At 43.6% G+C, this 18009-nt stretch overlaps 1 protein-coding gene across 6 annotated transcripts in view; it reads right to left on the bottom strand.

The window, feature by feature from the left end:
- ACAP2 (ArfGAP with coiled-coil, ankyrin repeat and PH domains 2) overlaps positions 1-18009 on the bottom strand; it is a 154756-nt gene that overhangs the window by 115669 nt on the left and 21078 nt on the right. The gene's annotated exons all lie outside the window — the stretch shown is intronic.

Raw genomic sequence — 18009 nt, 5'->3', positions numbered from 1 at the left:
ATATGTTTGTACATATTTATTACTCTATTTATTTATTTATTTTACTTGTCCATATCTATTCTATTTATTTTATTTTGTTAGTATGTTTGGTTTCGTTCTCTGTCTCCCCCTTTTAGACTGTGAGCCCACTGGTGGGTAGGGACTGTCTCTATATGTTGCCAACTTGTACTTTCCAAGCGCTTAGTACAGTGCTCTGCACAAAGTAAGCGCTCAATAAATACGATTGATTGATTGATTAAGGGCTTAACAAACATCACTACTTCGACGACCAACTGCATTTTCCTGATCACTTCCTATGGGCACTGCGTTACACTAACAGCTTGGGGGTCCTTTAACAAGAAGTCCGGGGCAATTCCTGCCCTCAAACAGGAATTGGGAAGCACTGGAAGAGGCTACTAGAAAGCAGTGTGGCCTATTTGGAAAGGACTGGGAGTGAGGAAGACTGGGTTCCACTCCCACCACTTGCTTGCTGTGTGACCCGGGCAAGCCATTTAATTTTTCTAGGCCTCGACTTCCTCATCTAAATGTTTTCTCTCCCCCTTTAGATTGTGAGCCCCACGCGGGACGAGGACTTTGTCTAATTGTATCAAACCCAGAGCTTAATACCGTGCTTGATCCGTGATAATTAACAACTGCCACGATCACGACTGAAGTTATTACCTGCAGGAGCTCGCTAACTAGGTGCTCTCACCCAACTCCGACGCTCGGGCCGGACCTTTGAAACCCGTCCCCGCGGGGACCGCACATTTTTTCTTGCCCCGGGTGCTAACGAACCCACTGGTGGCATGGCGAAAAGCCTCACGGTGGGCTCACATATTGCACGCAAGGGGATCTGTTCCTGCCCAGAAGTGAGAACCACGCCTGTTGGCTCACAGCTCTGCACTTCAGAAATTGAGCCGAGGCTAGGCCCCGAGATCCATCAATCCATCAATCGTATCTTCTAATCCCGGCTCCGTCACTTGTCTGCTGTGTGACCTTAGGCAAGTCACTTCACTTCTCTGCCTCATCTGGAAAATGGGGGTTGAGACTGTGAGCGCCACGTGGGACAACCTGATTACCTTGTATTTCCCCCAGCCCTTAGAATAGTGCTTGGCACATAGTAAACACTTAATACCATCATCATTATTATTATTAAATCTATCGGATGCTTACCATGTGCAGAGCACTGTACTAAAACCTTGGGAGAGTTGATAGATATGTTCCCTGCCCACATGGAGGTTATAGTCCAGAGGGATTTTGATGCAAGCGTTTCTCTGGTGTCTGGTTCTTTCCTAATTCTTGTCCTTCCCTACACTACTTTCCCTCATTCAATCAATCAATCAATCGTATTTATTGAGCGCTTACTGTGTGCAGAGCACTGAACTAAGCTCTTCGGAAGTACAAGTTGGCAACACATAGAGACAGTCCCTACCCAACAGTGGGCTCACAGTCTAAAAGGGGGAGACAGAGAACAAAACCAAACATGCTAACAAAATAAAATAAATAGAATAGATATGTACAAGTAAAATAGAGTAATAAATATGTACAAACATATATATATACATACACACACACACACATATATACATATATCATTCCTACTCCCTCCCCTTATTGGCTCACTTTACTTTCTCTCACGTCTCTCAGAATAGGACCTTTAGTAAAACCATGTTCCTGCAAATCCCCAACATTTAATTCTCTACACATCTAAGTACACTTATTCCTTCCATTCCCCTCCTTTGTCTTCCACCCTCTCTAGTCTTTGTTTCCCTGTCCTAAATACTCCAGACAACAAAATCTGAACTATAAATATTTCTGGTCTTTATGGTTTACCTTAAATATAAAGAGTCAAACTTTTTTTAGCACTGAGGAAATCAATGAATAAATAGAAAGCATGGCAGTAAGCAATGAGATCCAAAAGGAAGGGATCCTCCCTCCTCACATCCGCCAAACTAGCACACTCCCCCACTTCAAGCCCCCCAACCCCATTCCATAGCACTTGTGTATATACGTATATATTTATAATTCTATTAATTTTATTAATGATGTGTATATGCCTATAATTCTATTTATTTATATTGATGCCTGTCTGTTTTGTTTTGTTGTCTGTCCCCCCCTTCTAGACTGTGAGGTAGGGATTGTCTCTGTTGACAAATTGTACTTTCCAAGCACTTAGTACAGTGCTCTGCAGACAGTAAGCACTCAATAAATACAAATGAACGAATGAATGAATGAAAGAGTGGCCTAAAATGTACAGAGACGGAGTTGAGCAATTCTTTTCCTCTTAGTACAGTGCTCTGCAGACAGTAAGCGCTCAATAAATACAAATGAACGAATGAATGAATGAAAGAGTAGCCTAAAATGTACAGAGACTGAGTTGAGCAATTCTTTTCCTCTTAGTACAGCGCTCTGCAGACAGTAAGCGCTCAATAAATACAACTGAAGAATGAATGAATGAAAGAGTGGCCTAAAATGTACAGAGACTGAGTTGAGCAATTCTTTTCCTCACAGCCTATTTCTTAATCATTTCTGAAGCCAACTGCCTTGAAACCGTTACAAGCTTTCCAATAAAAAAACAAAACAAAACAAAAATGAAACCCATGATGGACAAAAGATTGGATAATCAGGAAACTAAGACTTCTGAAGTTCACATTCCGGTGCTGACAAAATGCAACCCGAAAACATGACTTTTTTAGTACTGGTGGAGGCATTCAAAAGTTGAAGCAACAGTACAGTGTGTTAATGTACGATTGACGATAAAAACGAAATGAGAAATAGACTCAGCTCCAGAAAATTAAAACGTAAAGTAAAAAAACCACAGAATACAATCAAACTGGGTTGTGCAAATGCTGCAAAGAGTAGGGGGTGGGCTGCGTGCCTCAGGGATTATCTCTGGCTTCCTTACTTTTCTCACTTTATTACCCAACCTTCAGCTCATCCACTCAACTCCAACTACTACCTCTATGTAAACTCCTAAATCGCTATTTCCAGGCTGATTTCTTTTACTTCATAATACAAATAATAATAATAATAATCATGATAATAATAATGATGGCATTTGTTACAGGCTTAGTAACAAGAGTCTGGGCTTTGGAGTCAGAGGTCGTGGGTTCAAATCCCCGCTCCGCCACTTGTCTTCTGTGTGACTTTCAGCCAGTCACTTCACTTCTCTGTGCCTCAGTTCCCTCATCTGTAAAATGGGGATTTAGACTGTGAGCCCCACGTGGGACAACCTGATCACCTTGTATCTCCCCCAACGCTTAGAACAGTGCTTGGCACCTAGTAAGCCCTTAACAAATACCATCATTATTATCATTATTACTACGCGTCAGTTGTGCCTTCAGTGTAGAACATTCCCTGTCCCACATGGGGATCACAGTCTAAGAAGGAGGGAGAACAGGTATCCCCAGTTTACAGATGAGGAAACTGAGGCCCACAGAAGTTAAGTGACTTGCCCAGTGTCACAAAGCAGGCAATTGGCAGTGCTCCTTCCCACAGGTCCCGATACTTCTCATTAGGAGGTCAATTGGGGCATCATTTTAATGCAACCAAAACATTGCTGTTTGATCCTGTACACTAACAGTGTTAGTTATATTGTGCTTATCGCTTCCCTTTAACAACACATTAATGCAGTTTCCCTAATTTCCTTTCAGAAACAACACTGCTCTTCATTTACCACTCTAATTTAACATTATCTTCGTGGAAGTAAAAGTGCTAACCAGGGTATAGCAGCACAGGAAATCAGTCTTGAACCAAGATTAACAAGTTCTATAAAAAGCCAAAAATGCCCCAAAGCAGCAAAATCCGGCAGTGACTATCCAGATTATTTAGGTGCCACCTTACCATAAACCAGTCAAAGCATTAGGTAATATTTATAGTATACATTCAGTTCTCTGAATAATGCAGGGGTAGCATTCTTGCAGGACTCTGCTTTAGGAAACATTTGTGCTGTAGTACTCCTCTTATCTGGCAATATGTGCAGGCAGAAATGCACAGCCATTTTTTCCGACGCCACTCCACCCGGAGAGGTGTGCGTTGTCCAAAAAACATTCCCTAATTCTGATGCTGAGTTCTAGCTAAAACGCAAGAGTGGAAATCATGCATTATGATGCAAGAGAAGCAGCGTGGCTCAGTGGAAAGAGCCCGGGCTTTGGAGTCAGAGGTCATGGGTCATGGCTCCGCCAACTGTCAGCTGTGTGACTTTGAGCAAGTCACTTCACTTCTCTGGGCCTCAGTTACCTCATCTGTCAAATGGGGATTAAGATTGTGAGCCCCATATGGGACAACCTGATCACCTTGTATCCCCCCCAGCACTTAGAACAGTGCTTTGCACTTCGTAAGTGCTTAACAAATACCATCATGATTATTATTATGACTCAGCTGACTACATTAGGCTAGGATCAGTATACCCACAAACGTTTATTAATAATAATAATAATAATAATAATAATGATGATGGCATTTGTTAAGCGCTTACTATGTGCAAAGCACTGTTCTAAGCGCTGGGAGGATACAAAGTGATCCGGTTGTCCCATGTGGGGTGTGGGGTTCACAATCTTAATCCCCATTTTACAGATGAGGCAACTGAGGCACAGAGAAGCCAAGTGATTTGCCCAAAGTCACACAGCTGACAAGCGGCGGAGCCGGAACTTGAACCCATGACCTCTGACTCCCAAGCCTGTGCTCTTTCCACTGAGCCACGCTGTTTCTCGGCTTATGAGGTTGGACACAGTCCATGTCCCACATGGAGCTCACGGTCCTAGTACCAATTTTACAGGTGAAGCACAGAGAAGTTAAGGAACTTGCCCAAGGTCACACAGCAGACAAGTTGGTGGAGTCCAGGTCTACCAAATGCTTACCATTTGGTTTACCAAATGGGTGACTTATTAGAGGAGGGAGCCATTAATGTGGGAGCAAACTCCTTTAGCAAGTGACAGGAAAACTGGCCAGGTGCCTAGCTCCCCAAACATTTCCCACCGAACTCACAGTTGGCTTGACCGGAATCAGCCAGGAAAAATCTTAGGAAGGTGCATTTGTGTGTATGTGTGTGTTGGGGGAGGCGGGGAGAGGAGGCCAAAAACCTCCTCTTCCCGTTTTCCATTCCTCTTCTTTCCAGCCCCTTGCATAACCATCGTGCATGCTACCGAGTGGTTCCAATACTCCCAAAGCTGGGTCACCTCAACCCCTAATCATAAATCGAGCTACCCTGAACCACGTTTGTGACCCACAAGTAGGAAGTTTGCAAGCTTTGTTTACGCCTAAGCCAGTCCAAAGACTGAACTAGCCAGGAAGCTATCTGCTGCAAATGTAAATAGTGGTTGACAACTGTACATCTTTTAACTTGGGCAGCCATTCTTTGACTTAAAAAGGAGACACAGTCGACCTCTCATTCTCCATCTGGCCCAGAACGGACCGATCCGGAGAAATGATCATCTGGATCACGCAGACCCAAACTGTTCATGGACAACTGAGAACTCCATCTCCTATCCAAGCAACCCCTCACCCTCCCCCCACTCATCCTGAGCCACCTCCCATGGCACCAAAGATAGGACACCACAAACAGCTCCCACAGTCCCCCAAGAAAGGTAACAACAACGTAACAAAGACCACAAACAGTTCCCGCAGTCCCCCAAGCAGCAGAACTAGAATAGTCCACAGCAGAATTATCCAGTATGACCGGATGCCTATACTGCCAAAAGTTACACTGTTGAAATCCAACTGAATTACATGTGGGTAAAAAGAAATGCTCGGCTACACTTAACAGGAATATCTTAAACAGGACACTGCTCTAGATGAGTGAAAAAACCCCAACAAGAAATCCCATTTACTTACCTAGAAAAGGGCCAGAATTCCCAATTCAGTCAGCATACCTTTACCAATCATAAGAATAAATTGTGTTGAAATGTCCATGCACACTGGCTAACATGACAGGTACTTCGCCGCTTTGGGCATATCCGCAGCTTTGATTAAAGTGTATTCTCCCAAGCGCTTCGTACAGTGCTCTGCAAACAGTAAGCGCTCAATATACTGAATGAATGAATACTCTCAACTACACTCAATACATCAAATTTTGCCAAGAAAATAACTCACACTGATAGAACTCTGAAGGCCAATTGAGATTGGGCAAAATGTATCAATCAATGGCATTTATTGAGCACTTACTAAGTGCAGAGTACTGCACAGAGCACTTTACTGGACACATACTCTGGCCCATAACGAGCTAACAGGTTAGAGACTGTGACAGTCTAAACTAAAAAAAAATTATTAAAAATATTACGTGCTCAATCTGAGTGGCTTTTAAAACCACAGTACAAGCAAGAATATCGGTACAAGTGAAGAAGGTAGTCAGCAAAGTGGCCGCAGGATGCTAGTTTGAATTGATTATTTTTAAACCTATGAGCCGTAAGTAGCATTCCAACAAGACACTTTATGTGTTCAGAAGAAATTTTCCATGACCCACTTCAGTTAGCTCTTCCAAATAAAGTGTTTAAGAGGCATCTCGGACTTTTTTTAAAAACTTCTGGAATAGCGACACACAAAAAAGTTTCCACTGTTTCCACTCTAGCACTAGCACTAGTTTAAACAACAGTTCAACAGTCTTAAAATGTGAATGAGAGTATCAACTCTAACACTCCCACCTCATGCTTGAGCTGTCTTGGGCGTAGTGAAACATCCCTCTAAGGCAGGAGGTTAGTCTGTCACTTGGGAAATGTCTGTCAATCGTATCTTTTGGGCACTGAGTGCAGAGCACTGCACTAAACACTTGGGAGAGTACAATAAGACAATATAACAGACATTCCCTGCCCACGATGAACTTATTCATTCATTCATTCATTCAATCGTACTTACTGATCACTTACTGTGTGCCAAGCACTGTACTAAGCGCTTGGAAAATACAATTCAGCAATAGAGACAATCCCTGCCCAATCAATCAATCAATCGTATTTATTGAGCGCTTACTGTGTGCAGAGCACTGTACTAAGTGCTTGGGAAGTACAAGTTGGCAACATATAGTGCCCACACTGGGCTTACAATCTAGAGGGGGAGACAAGCATTAATATGAATACAATTACAGATAGGTAACAAGTGCTGTAGGGCTGGGAGGCGGGATGAATAAAGGATGAATAATAAGGTGACGCAGAAGGGAGTGGGAGAAGAAGAAAGGAGGGCTTAGTCAGGGAAGGCCTCCTGGAGGAGATGTGTAGATACAGTCTACATTAAGGTGAATGAAGAAATTATTTTATGTAAGCGAGGTCTACTGGAAAGAGCCTGGGTCTGGGAGTGAGGGGATCTGATCCGGGTTCTAATCCCGCTCAGCCACTTGCCTGCTAGGGCAAGTCACCTGACTTCTCTGTGCCTCAGTTTCCTGAACTGAAAAATGAGGCTTCACTACCTGGTGTCCCTCCTGCTTATACTGTGAGCCTCACGAGGGACAGGACCTTTGTCTAGCCTGATTAACTTGTATCTACTTCAGCGCCTAGCACTGTGCTTGATGCTTAACGGATATCCCATTATTATTATTATTATTATTATGTAAGACTATAAAGTTCTATGTAGGTCATCAGGCCTACAGGTGATGAAGCTGATGAGAGGGAGATTTCATTTTCCTGGCTTTATTTTTGAGTACACATTCTGTACCCTCTCAAAGATGGTGGGGAACCTCTAGCCCTTTCCCAAAGGGGATCACTCACTCCGTGTTATTTATTGAGGGTTCTTGAGGGTTCCCTGCATGTAGAGCAGCGCACTAAGAGCTGGGGAAAAGTACAATCCGACAGAATTGGTAGAGGTGATCCCTGCCCGCAAGAAGCTTACAGTCTACCGGGATGAACTGTGTTTAGGAATAGGGCCGCTCGGGTGCTTTCAAGAGCTGTTACGGCATCTTTGAGAACCAAGATACCACTCTGGAACAAGTTACTTTCCTAGATCTTTAAAACAGGACTGGAGAAGGAGGAGGTGGAGGAAAAATGATCCTACCTTGAAAATTCTGCACACCGACTAGATGACAGGGATTCTGGAAATTTAAGTGACGGGTAACTTTAGAAAGTGATGGGGGAAATATGGCCTGCCAGTTAATTTCCTCCAGCCCACAGGGCGGGATACAGACCACCAGCTCAATTACTTGTGTCCCCAGCAGCTGTGAGCTGGCTCCAAGCCGGCCCCAAACTCCCCGTCCTGCTCCTCTCGGGATCCCAGCGTTAACTGCTAAGACGTCCACGGTGGCTAACGGAAAAAGCGCCGGCCTTTGAAACCTCCGCTGAAGCGTTCATTAGCAGCAGGCCCACACAGGAAACACCGCTACCACTCCGAAACCCTCCCGCTCTCAAGGGGAAAATGCTGACCCATAAAAGGTGGCCATTCGGGATGGCTGCCCTGGACAGCTACGAGACAGGAGCTCTGATAACCTGGGATCTGCAGGTCCAGACATCGTCCAGAGAAAGTAGGTGATTGACTGAATGACTGAAGGGACCAGAGATGCTCGCTGACCTCACATCTGGAGCGTTGTCCTTTCCTTCCTTCTCCCTCTGCCATGGGTCTTCCTCAGAAAGTCCTTGGGCTTTGTCGGGGAGGGAAGGTTACAGAGGGGGAGGGAGAGAGGGCCACCAGGGGTCTTGGGGCCGAGGTCATCTGACGGCAATTTCCAGCGCCTCTGCCCCACTTCCTGATCTAAAGTTTCTGGGTGGAGAAGGCAGAAAACAGAAAGGAATTCCCCACTGCTCCACCTTGTCTGCAATTTCAAAGCTGATTTTACGGAGGAGTGACAACAGCTGTGTGACTCGGGAGTGAATCTCTGGGCCACATGACCTCTCCCCATTTCCAGTCTATAGGACTTTTCAAAACGGCTTCACTACATCAAAGCACATAATTCCTATTTGAAAACCAGCTTTTACTTTGCCTCATGAAAAGTTCTTTTGAAGTGCTCAGAGAAAGCTTTTATTAAACTATCGAAATACGGTGTATTCACTTTAACCGCTTTCTTTCACTGAATCTTTGGCAGCTTTGGTTAGCCAGTGAAAATCTTTTCAATATCGACTTGTTAAACGGTTAGCAAGCCTAAAAAAAACTTGTTTCTAGGAGATTATCTTTTGAAGAGGGGGTCTAGGAAGATCAATCAATCAATCAAATCGTATTTACTGAGCGCTTACTGTGTGCACAGCACTGTACTAAGCGCTTGGGAAGTACAAGTTGGCAACATATAGAGACAGTCCCTACCCAACAGTGGGCTCACAGTCTAAAAAGATTTCAAAGTGTAATCTCGGTGACAAATTTACAAAGGCAATTGGCTAAAAAGCCAACTCTGCCATTTAAGGACTTGGTACAACTTTAATCCATGGTATTTGTTGAGCACTTACTGTATGCAGAGCACTGTACTAAGCGCTTGGGACAGTGTAACACAACCAACTGGGAAGATGCGTTCCCTGCCCACTACGAGTTTATAGACTAGAGTTGTAGCTTTAACTTTAATCAGGGATTGGAGATATGCACCAGGCAGTTCTTATTAAACCAAGTGAAAATCTATTCAAAGTGTCCTAATTTATTACAATCACTTCCCTAAATTATTTCCTTGAGTAATCTTCTGGTACATCATTTAGCACACACATTTATGAATAGTGATAATGCTCTCTGGAAAATGGGAAGCAAAATGAAGAACCAATTTTTTTTCTGTTCTATACAGCTACCTTCAAAAAATTATTTTTACATGGCTTTTAAAAACTTCATTCCTTGCCCATTGGATTTTTTTCTTCTGATGCCCACTGTGAAAGACATCCACACACATACAACTGTTTTTATTAACAATTAACAACAAAAACAACATTTTTTCTACCATTTTAATCTTGTCAAGTTTGCATGCTGGGAATAAAGGAGACAAGGGTAATGAGACATGAGTAATGTGGAGCAGTAAAACAAAGCCAGGTCAGTGTTGAAAATAAAGAGGAAACCCACAGGGAGAGAAGGGACACCCCAAATTTGAGGAACGAAAAAGGTCATGCAGGATGGAAGGATGGAAACTAATTAGGGGTGGACTTGGATTAGGGAAGAAGTGAAACAAACAAAAAAAAGCGAAGTTCACCTTTCAGGGAGACAAACCCAAACCCAACCAACCAATCCACCTAAAATGCCAGCAAAAAGAGCCAGGTAGCGATCAAATTGAGGAAAGCATCCTCTACCTTCTCAGTCACTGCCATCTAAAACTTTCAGCAATTATTAATTCTCTTCCAATTTTTTTTTTAGAACTTAACAATCAGCACTTTAAAAGTTAACACAATTAACCGACAAATTTCCATGTTTCTCTGGGGGCAAGGAGAACCTGTTGTTACAAAAAGGAAATGATTCTGACAAAAAGGTGTGGGCTATTAGATACCAAAATGAGTTCAAGCCAAATCACAAAAACTTCCTCCCTGGAGATCTGGTACTACCATGCTGCCAGAATCAGAGGCATGGACAAGGTAAACTCTTCCTTACCTCCTGAATCCATGAACAATATGACAGGATGTATTCTTTTCTCAAAAGCAGAAAATCTGGTTAGTCTACTGATGACCAAAACTCTTGCCACACCAATTATTTCCCTACAATGAAAGCTCTTAAACAGGTGAATCTCGTCGTCGTGGGCACACACTGCAATTGCTGGTGTCCTTTCATATTACTTTTTTTTTCTTTAAGGCATGCACATTCACGTTGGGCCACAAACAAATGCTGCCGAACATCAAGGCCTGTTTTATCGTCACGGACTATTATGTAAGTACCTCTGTTGGTGATAGTTGGAAGAGTAAGGAGGGGACCCAATTTTCCTGTGCTGTCTTTGCCTCTCCAACATTGTCCAGACACCTTTCCCTTTGTTTCTCCACCAACGGTAGAGTGGCACGATTATCACCTCCAATAAATCCTTCCTGCTACAAAATTTCAGGAAATTATGATGCTTATTAAGCATTTACTATGTATTACACTTTGGAATACTCTCCTAAGTGCTTAGTACAGTGCTCTTCATGTAGAAAGCTCTCACTACATACTATTGATTGATTTCAGGGGGAGGGAGGGTGTGAGGTTATCAGATTGGACACAGTCCCTAGCCTCCACAGAGCTCGGTCTATCCCCTTTTTCAGAAGAGGAAACAGAGGTCCAAAGAGGTTAAATGACTTGCCCAAGGTCACCCGGCAGGTGTGAGATAGTTACTTGAACCAGGGTCTCACCATACCTCGCTGTGAGCACCTGGCCAGAACACACACTCACAGAAAGCTTCCATGCCTAGCTCTGTTCCACTACGGCTTTTTCTTCTACCAAAGGATTAATTGGTTCCCCATATACTTCTACAATTCTCTCTTCCATACCTCTAAAATAGCCCACCCTTCTACAAGTATTCAATACATTGCACTATTTCAAAATCAAATCTGCTTCCAAATCTCTTCCACTATGATTAGTAACAAGGGATGAAATCAGAGCTTGATTTCTGATTCTGTGGGATCGGAAGTATTTTGCTCTGCACACAGCAAATGCTCAGTAAACACCACTGACTGGTTGACTGATAGAAAAAGAGTAAAGACGATTTTCCCCTTAATGGGAGGTGTTTTTCTGGATGTTTTATGTTTTCAAAGGTTATATAGGGGCAGGGATTGTGTCCAACCGGATTAGCTTGGATCTACTGCAGTGCTTAGAACAGTGCTTGACACCTAAGCTCTTAACACATAACATAATAATAGCCTTCTCTACAGGAATTGTCAGATTTTCCTCTCCAATGAAATTTCCAAACTAAAATCTGATGATACCTCAAATCATGTGAGTAAAGCAGAGTCATGCCAACTGCATACTTCCCTTGAGAAAAACACAATTTCCTAAAGTTGGCCAAGAGAACTGTGACAAGCCTAGCACCTGCTAAATTCATTTAATTTTCTTACCTCATTTAGTGGTATTTTTTTAAGTGCCTACTATGTTCCAGGCACTGTACTAAGTACTGATGTAGATACACACTAATCAGATTTGACAGTTCACGTCCCATGTGGGGCTCCCGGTCTTCATCCTCATTTTACATATGAGGTAACAGGCAGAGAGAAGTGAAATGACTTGCCCAAGGCCACACAGCAAGACACATGGTGGAGCTGAATTAGATGGCCTTCTGACTCCAGGCCCATTCTCTTTCCACTATTACATGTTGCTGATTCCAAATCAAAAGATGCCATTCTTCAGCTGAGCGAGACACTCTAGTCATAATTCAATGTAAACTAATTCAAAATTGTAGCACATTATTGAACACTAATTCCCTCCGAGTGAATTGATCTCGTAATGCCTAAAGCACATCTGAAGTTGTGTTCCCAGGCTGTAATTACAATCACTAAGAAATTTCTCTTTAGACAAAGGCAACGAAGCCAGGGTTTACGTACTCATTTATTCCCTATCACCTTGTAGTCTGGGCAAGCAGCAGTGGCCTAGTGGAAAGAGTGCAGGTTGAGTCAAAGGACCTGGGTTCTAATCTTGCTCCACCACTTGCCTGCTGTGACATCTTGGGCAAGTCATTTGACTGTGCCTCAGATTCCTCATCTGTAAAATGGGGATTTAAAAGCTGTTCTCCTGCCTACTTAGACTGTGAGCCCCACGTGGGACATGGACTGTGTCCTACTGTACCTTGTATCTATCCCAGTATAGTGTTTGACACATACTAAGTGCTTTACAATACCATATAATTTGTTATTATTACTTTGAAGAGGATCCGGGATATATACTGCTTCACTGAAAATTGTTCTATACAAAATAATTCATCTACTTACAGGTTTATCAAGAATCACATAGCATATTTTTGTTGCTGAGAAGTCCTGCTTCTCTAAGACCCTAATTTCTGAAAACAGTGATCCAGAGGGTCCCAGCTACTTTCTTATTTTTAGTGCCAAAATCTACATGGCCCTGCTTCATGAAGGCATACTCTCCTTGAAAATTGCTAAAAAAAAATCCAAAATATGGGGTAAAGAGAGTATCAAAGAAGATAACACTGCTTCCTTTCTCTCATCTCACACTTGGGGGGGGGGGAACCCCTTTCCAAATGGCACACACAAACCATCCTGAACAAGCTCGTTGTGCGCAGGGAATGTGTCTGTTCTATTGCTATACTGTATTCTCCCGGGTGCTCAGTACAGTGCTCCGCACACGGTAAGTGCTCAATAGGTACAGCTGATTGGCTGACAAGTTGCTGGTTAGGGAGCTTTTCCTGGGTTCCTTGGTGCCTCACAACGCTCCCGTCTGGACCACCCTGCTTCTAACCTGCCACCGGGAAGCAGCGTGGCTCAGTGGAAAGAGCCCGGGCTTTGGAGTCAGAGGTCATGGGTTCAAATCCCAGCTCTGCCACATGTCTGCTGTGTGACCTTGGGCAAGTCACTTAACTTCTCTGAGCCTGTTACCTCATCTGTAAAATGGGGATTAAGACTGTGAGCCCCACATGGGACAACCTGATCACCTTGTATCCCCCCAGCGCTTAGAACAGTGCTTTGCACATAGTAAGCGCTTAACAAATACCATCATCATCATCACCCTCTACAACCTACCTGGCTTTTTAAGTCCGTGTGCCAAGGTCACCTGGCTTCCTTCTGCCCGCCCTGCCCTCCTGCCAAACTGGTCAACGGGGCGGCTACCCCATCCTTTGGGTTGTCCCCACTGTGCCCGCCGGAGTTGCAAACCAAAATCAACCCTAGTCGTTGTCTATACCGGCCGACTGCTTAATCCCCGCCTCCTCACCAAATAACATCCAGGGGCAAGAAGGCTCTGCTAAGGGGACCTCGGAGGAAAAGAAGCATAATGCAGAAACACGGTGCAGCAGGTAGAGCAAAGCCCTGGGTGTCCGAAGTTTACGGGTTCTAATCCCAGTTCTGCCACTTCTCTACCGTGGGCAAGTTGTTTCACTTCTCTGGGCCTCAGTTACTGCATCTGTAAAATGGGGATTGAGACTGTTAGCCCCATGTGGGACAGAGACTGTACCCAACCTGAGTGGCTTGTTTCCACCCCAGTGCTTAGCACAGTGCTCGACACATAGTAAGTGCTTAATACCACAATTATTATTATTATTAAGAGGCAAGGAAGTCAAGGGAAAAAAAGCAGCCATGAAGCTACCACTGGCCCACAACTTCGACCACGAAACTGCCTTCCCCCAGTTCCCCAATGTTTAAAAAACGCCCTCCTCCTTAGTATGGAATAAAAGCTCCCTTTCCTGCTATTGTGTGGTGTTTCAAATATCCCAAAGCCCATAATTAAATCTCTGCTAAGATACCACTTTCATATTTTTACCAAGAAAATTCTATGGATACATTATCAGAAAGACTGGAGACGGAGGCGGGGCGCCCTGGGAGAGATGTGTGCATGGCGTCGCTATGGATCAGAGACGGCTCGACGGCGTAAGACAAGATACTACTTGGGCTAACGCACAATGGCACACATCCGTTTCTACAGCTCGATTCGGGCTTGAAATAGATTTGCTTAATTTCTAATTAGATTTAAATAACGAGCATTTTTAATGACGCGCTCAAAGATTTTGCAACTGTAATAACCTTCTTTTTAAGTCGCACACTGGAAATGCCGATGTCAGTCACCAGAACTTATCGAGTGTTTAATGTGCCCAGAGATCTGGACTAGGAATTTAGGGGTAAATGGTAAAAGTTCCGGTTTCTGCCTTTAAGGGCTCTACAACCTAATGAGGGAGAGAGGCAAAGGGAGATTGAATACACAGAGTGGAAACGAGTAAGCAATACATGAGTAAGTGGGCTAAATAAGCCAAGAGAGGGAGAAGCAACATTGCCTAGTGGATAGAGCATGGGCCTAGTTCATTCAATCGTATTTATTGAGCGCTTACTGTGTGCAGAGCACTGTACTAAGCGCTTGGAAAGTACAAGTTGGCTACATATAGAGACGGTCCCTACCCAACTGTGGGCTCACAGTCTTGTTTTCTCCAGTAGGACTTGGGTTCTAATCCCAGTTCCACCACTTGTCTGCCGTGTGACCTGGGGCACGTCACAACTTCTCTGGGCCAGTTACCTCATCTATAAAACGGGAATGAAGACTGTGAGTCCCATGTGGGACACTGCGTCCAACCTGATTACTTTCTAGCTACCCCAGAGATTAGTACAGTGCCTGGCACCCAGTAAGATCTTAAAAAATACCATTAAAAAATCAAGTCTCCTGGAAAAGGTGGGCTCGCAGGAGGGCAGGATTGTGGTTTGGCAGATTAGAGGTACAGGGGTGTTTCAAGCAGGGGTAAGGACACGCACAGTGGGTTGGGGCTTGGGTAGTCAACAAGGAGTCTGCACACAATAAGCGCTCAATAAATACGACAATGAATGAATGAATTAGGAGACCAGTCTGAGAGAAATGAAGTGTACTACTTCCTCCTACATCCTTATTCTTCCTCCAGCTTTCATTATTTGAGCGCAATTTTTGTCCGCCTTCCCCCCAGTAAATTGAAAGTTGCTTAAAGGCAAGCAACAGGCATCTTGCTGCTGTTATACTCTCCCACGCTCTTAGTACTACGCTGAATACTCAGCCGGCACTCAGTTAAGGACTAGTGATTGAAAGAGTCCCCTCTCAGGACCGCACCTGGCGCGTTTCCAGTACTCCACCAGGCTCGGCAACAGGAGGGAGAGTCAGGCAGAGGCCTATCCACTGCGTCCCTAGCTTGGCCAGTGGCTGGCAGGTGGAAGGCGATCTGTTACAACTCAAAACTCACCTACGCTGGCCAGCAGCGGCATGGGAGAGAGTTGATCGCGGAGGCTCAAAGTCGACCGCACGAAAAAGGACCATGATAAACCACTTCCGTATTTTCACCAAGGAAACTTTACGGATCCACTACCAGAACGACTGCAGATGGAGGTGGGCCATTCTGGGAGAGATGTGTCCATGGTGTCGCCGTGGGTCGGAAACGATTCGAAGGCATAATAATAATGGTTTTTGTTAGGCGCTTACAATGTGCCAAGCACTGTTCTAAGCACTGGGGTAGATACACGGTAAGCAGGTTATCTCACGTGGGGATCACAGTCTTAATCCCCACTTTACAGGTGAGGGAACTGCAGTCCAGAGAAGTTAAGTGGCTTGCCCAAGGTCACACCGCAGACAAGTGGCAGGGCTGGGATTAGAACCCACGACCTCTGACTCCCAAGCTCATGCTCTTTCCACTAAGGCATGCTTCTTCTCCAAGACAAAACAAGATTGAGTGAATGCGAGCTGGGATGTACTGGGAGAACAGAGGAGAAAGGTAAGAAGGAAAGAGTGGAGCAGATGAGTATTTCCTCTCCTCCTCCCCATCCCCCCAGCCCTACCTCCTTCCCCTCCTAACAGCACCTATATATATGCTTGTACGGATTTATTATCTATTTTACTTGTACATATTTACTATTCTATTTCTTTTGTTAATGATGTGCATTTAGCTTTAATTCTATTTGTTCTGACGACCTGACACCTGTCATGTTTTGTTGTCCATCTCCCCCTTCTAGAGTGTGAGCCTGTTGCTGGGTAGGGACCGTCTCTATATTTTGCCAACTTGTACTTCCCAAGCGCTTAGTACAGTGCTCTGCACACAGTAAGCGCTCAATAAATACGATTGATTGAATTAACGAATTAATTAATGCCAAAGAGGAATGGGTGGCTATTGAAGAACTTTAGGAAACAACTCGACTGTTGGAAAAATACAGACACCACAAACAAACGTTAGGCCAATATCTCTGTATTCTGCCTCTGATTTTTTTCCACAGTATCCTGCCAAACATAATACCACTGTCACTGCATTCTGCAACACTACTACAGAGGCCAGAGTCCCAAAAGCTTTAAAGGAAACATCTTGCCAATACGGTAATAAAGCCTTACTTAAATTCAGGAAATAGTCCAAACTACTAACATCACCAAGGGTAGTTAGTTCAAAAGGAAGTTCCTAATTGTATTTGTTCACAGAAACCCAAATTGATTTGATGTTCAAGAAGATAAAAAAGTGATTAACCGCCTTCTAATCTAATGAACAGCTAATTTCACCTGACAGTACCATACTACTTAGCCCATGAAGTTTAACTTCATTCTAATGAAAAATGTGTTTTGCCTGAAGCAATCACCTATTGCTTTTATAGATAAACGTGATTCCTTCTCCATTCACAATCCCAAGAGACAGAATCAAGTCCTAATTGAATCCCTTAGACTTTTGCCATTATCGTCCTTCCACTGTTCTCAATCTTCTCTTCTCCGAGCTCACTGATCTTGAGAGACCAAAGTAAAATTTCAATATTCCCAGCCGCTGTCAAGCCCTTTTCTCCTAAGGAGTAATTTTCTGTTAACTTTTTTTCCCAGCAGAAGGAGGGGGTTAGAGGAAGACAAGGACTCGATGCTCTGTAAACTAATTTGTCGAGATTTTCCGAGAAACCATTTCATCCCTTGGAGATTCTATACGTGAATGCCGTTGTAGCCTAGTAACACACCAGCCATATGCTCTTTACTGGAGATGTGGCAATTAACCAAAAAGCTCTGGTTACTTGCTTAGAATTACTAAGTAGAAAAAGCATACCAAAAAAACCTCAGCATTTATCATAAATTATTTATAGTTTCGCATTTCAACAACAGTGCAAAAGCGACAAAATTTCTGGGCAAAGAAGGATATATATTATGTAACAAAGGATGTGGGTGACTTTCTACCCTTCCACTAAGATAGATCTGTATTAAAAGTACTCAGTATTTAACAAAGTATTTAACATTAACAGAGCATAACAGCTTTGTTAAAGCTTTCTGACAACGGGGGTGATTTCATTACCCATTTTAGCTAGACTACCATCAGATAATTAGGGCATATCCATCCAACATCACAAGTCTGTTACAGCATATTCATTCACTGAACCGTATTTATTGAGCGCTTACGATATATCACGATATCAGAAGAAATGGCTAGTGCATGCGTGCGACTGGTGAATTCTGTGTGACTTTAATATAGCATTCTGCAAGAATGCAGCCTTGGCGATATATGAGACCTCAGTATACAGTACTCTGTCGGGTAGGGCAGAACTGAATGCACAAGCCTATAAAAAATTGAAT

This window comes from Tachyglossus aculeatus, chromosome 7 (genome assembly GCF_015852505.1).
Source record: "Tachyglossus aculeatus isolate mTacAcu1 chromosome 7, mTacAcu1.pri, whole genome shotgun sequence".
Taxonomy (NCBI): Eukaryota; Metazoa; Chordata; class Mammalia; order Monotremata; family Tachyglossidae; genus Tachyglossus; species Tachyglossus aculeatus.
Note: the sequence above shows the minus strand (reverse complement) of the source record. Positions and strands in the feature narration are given on the sequence as shown.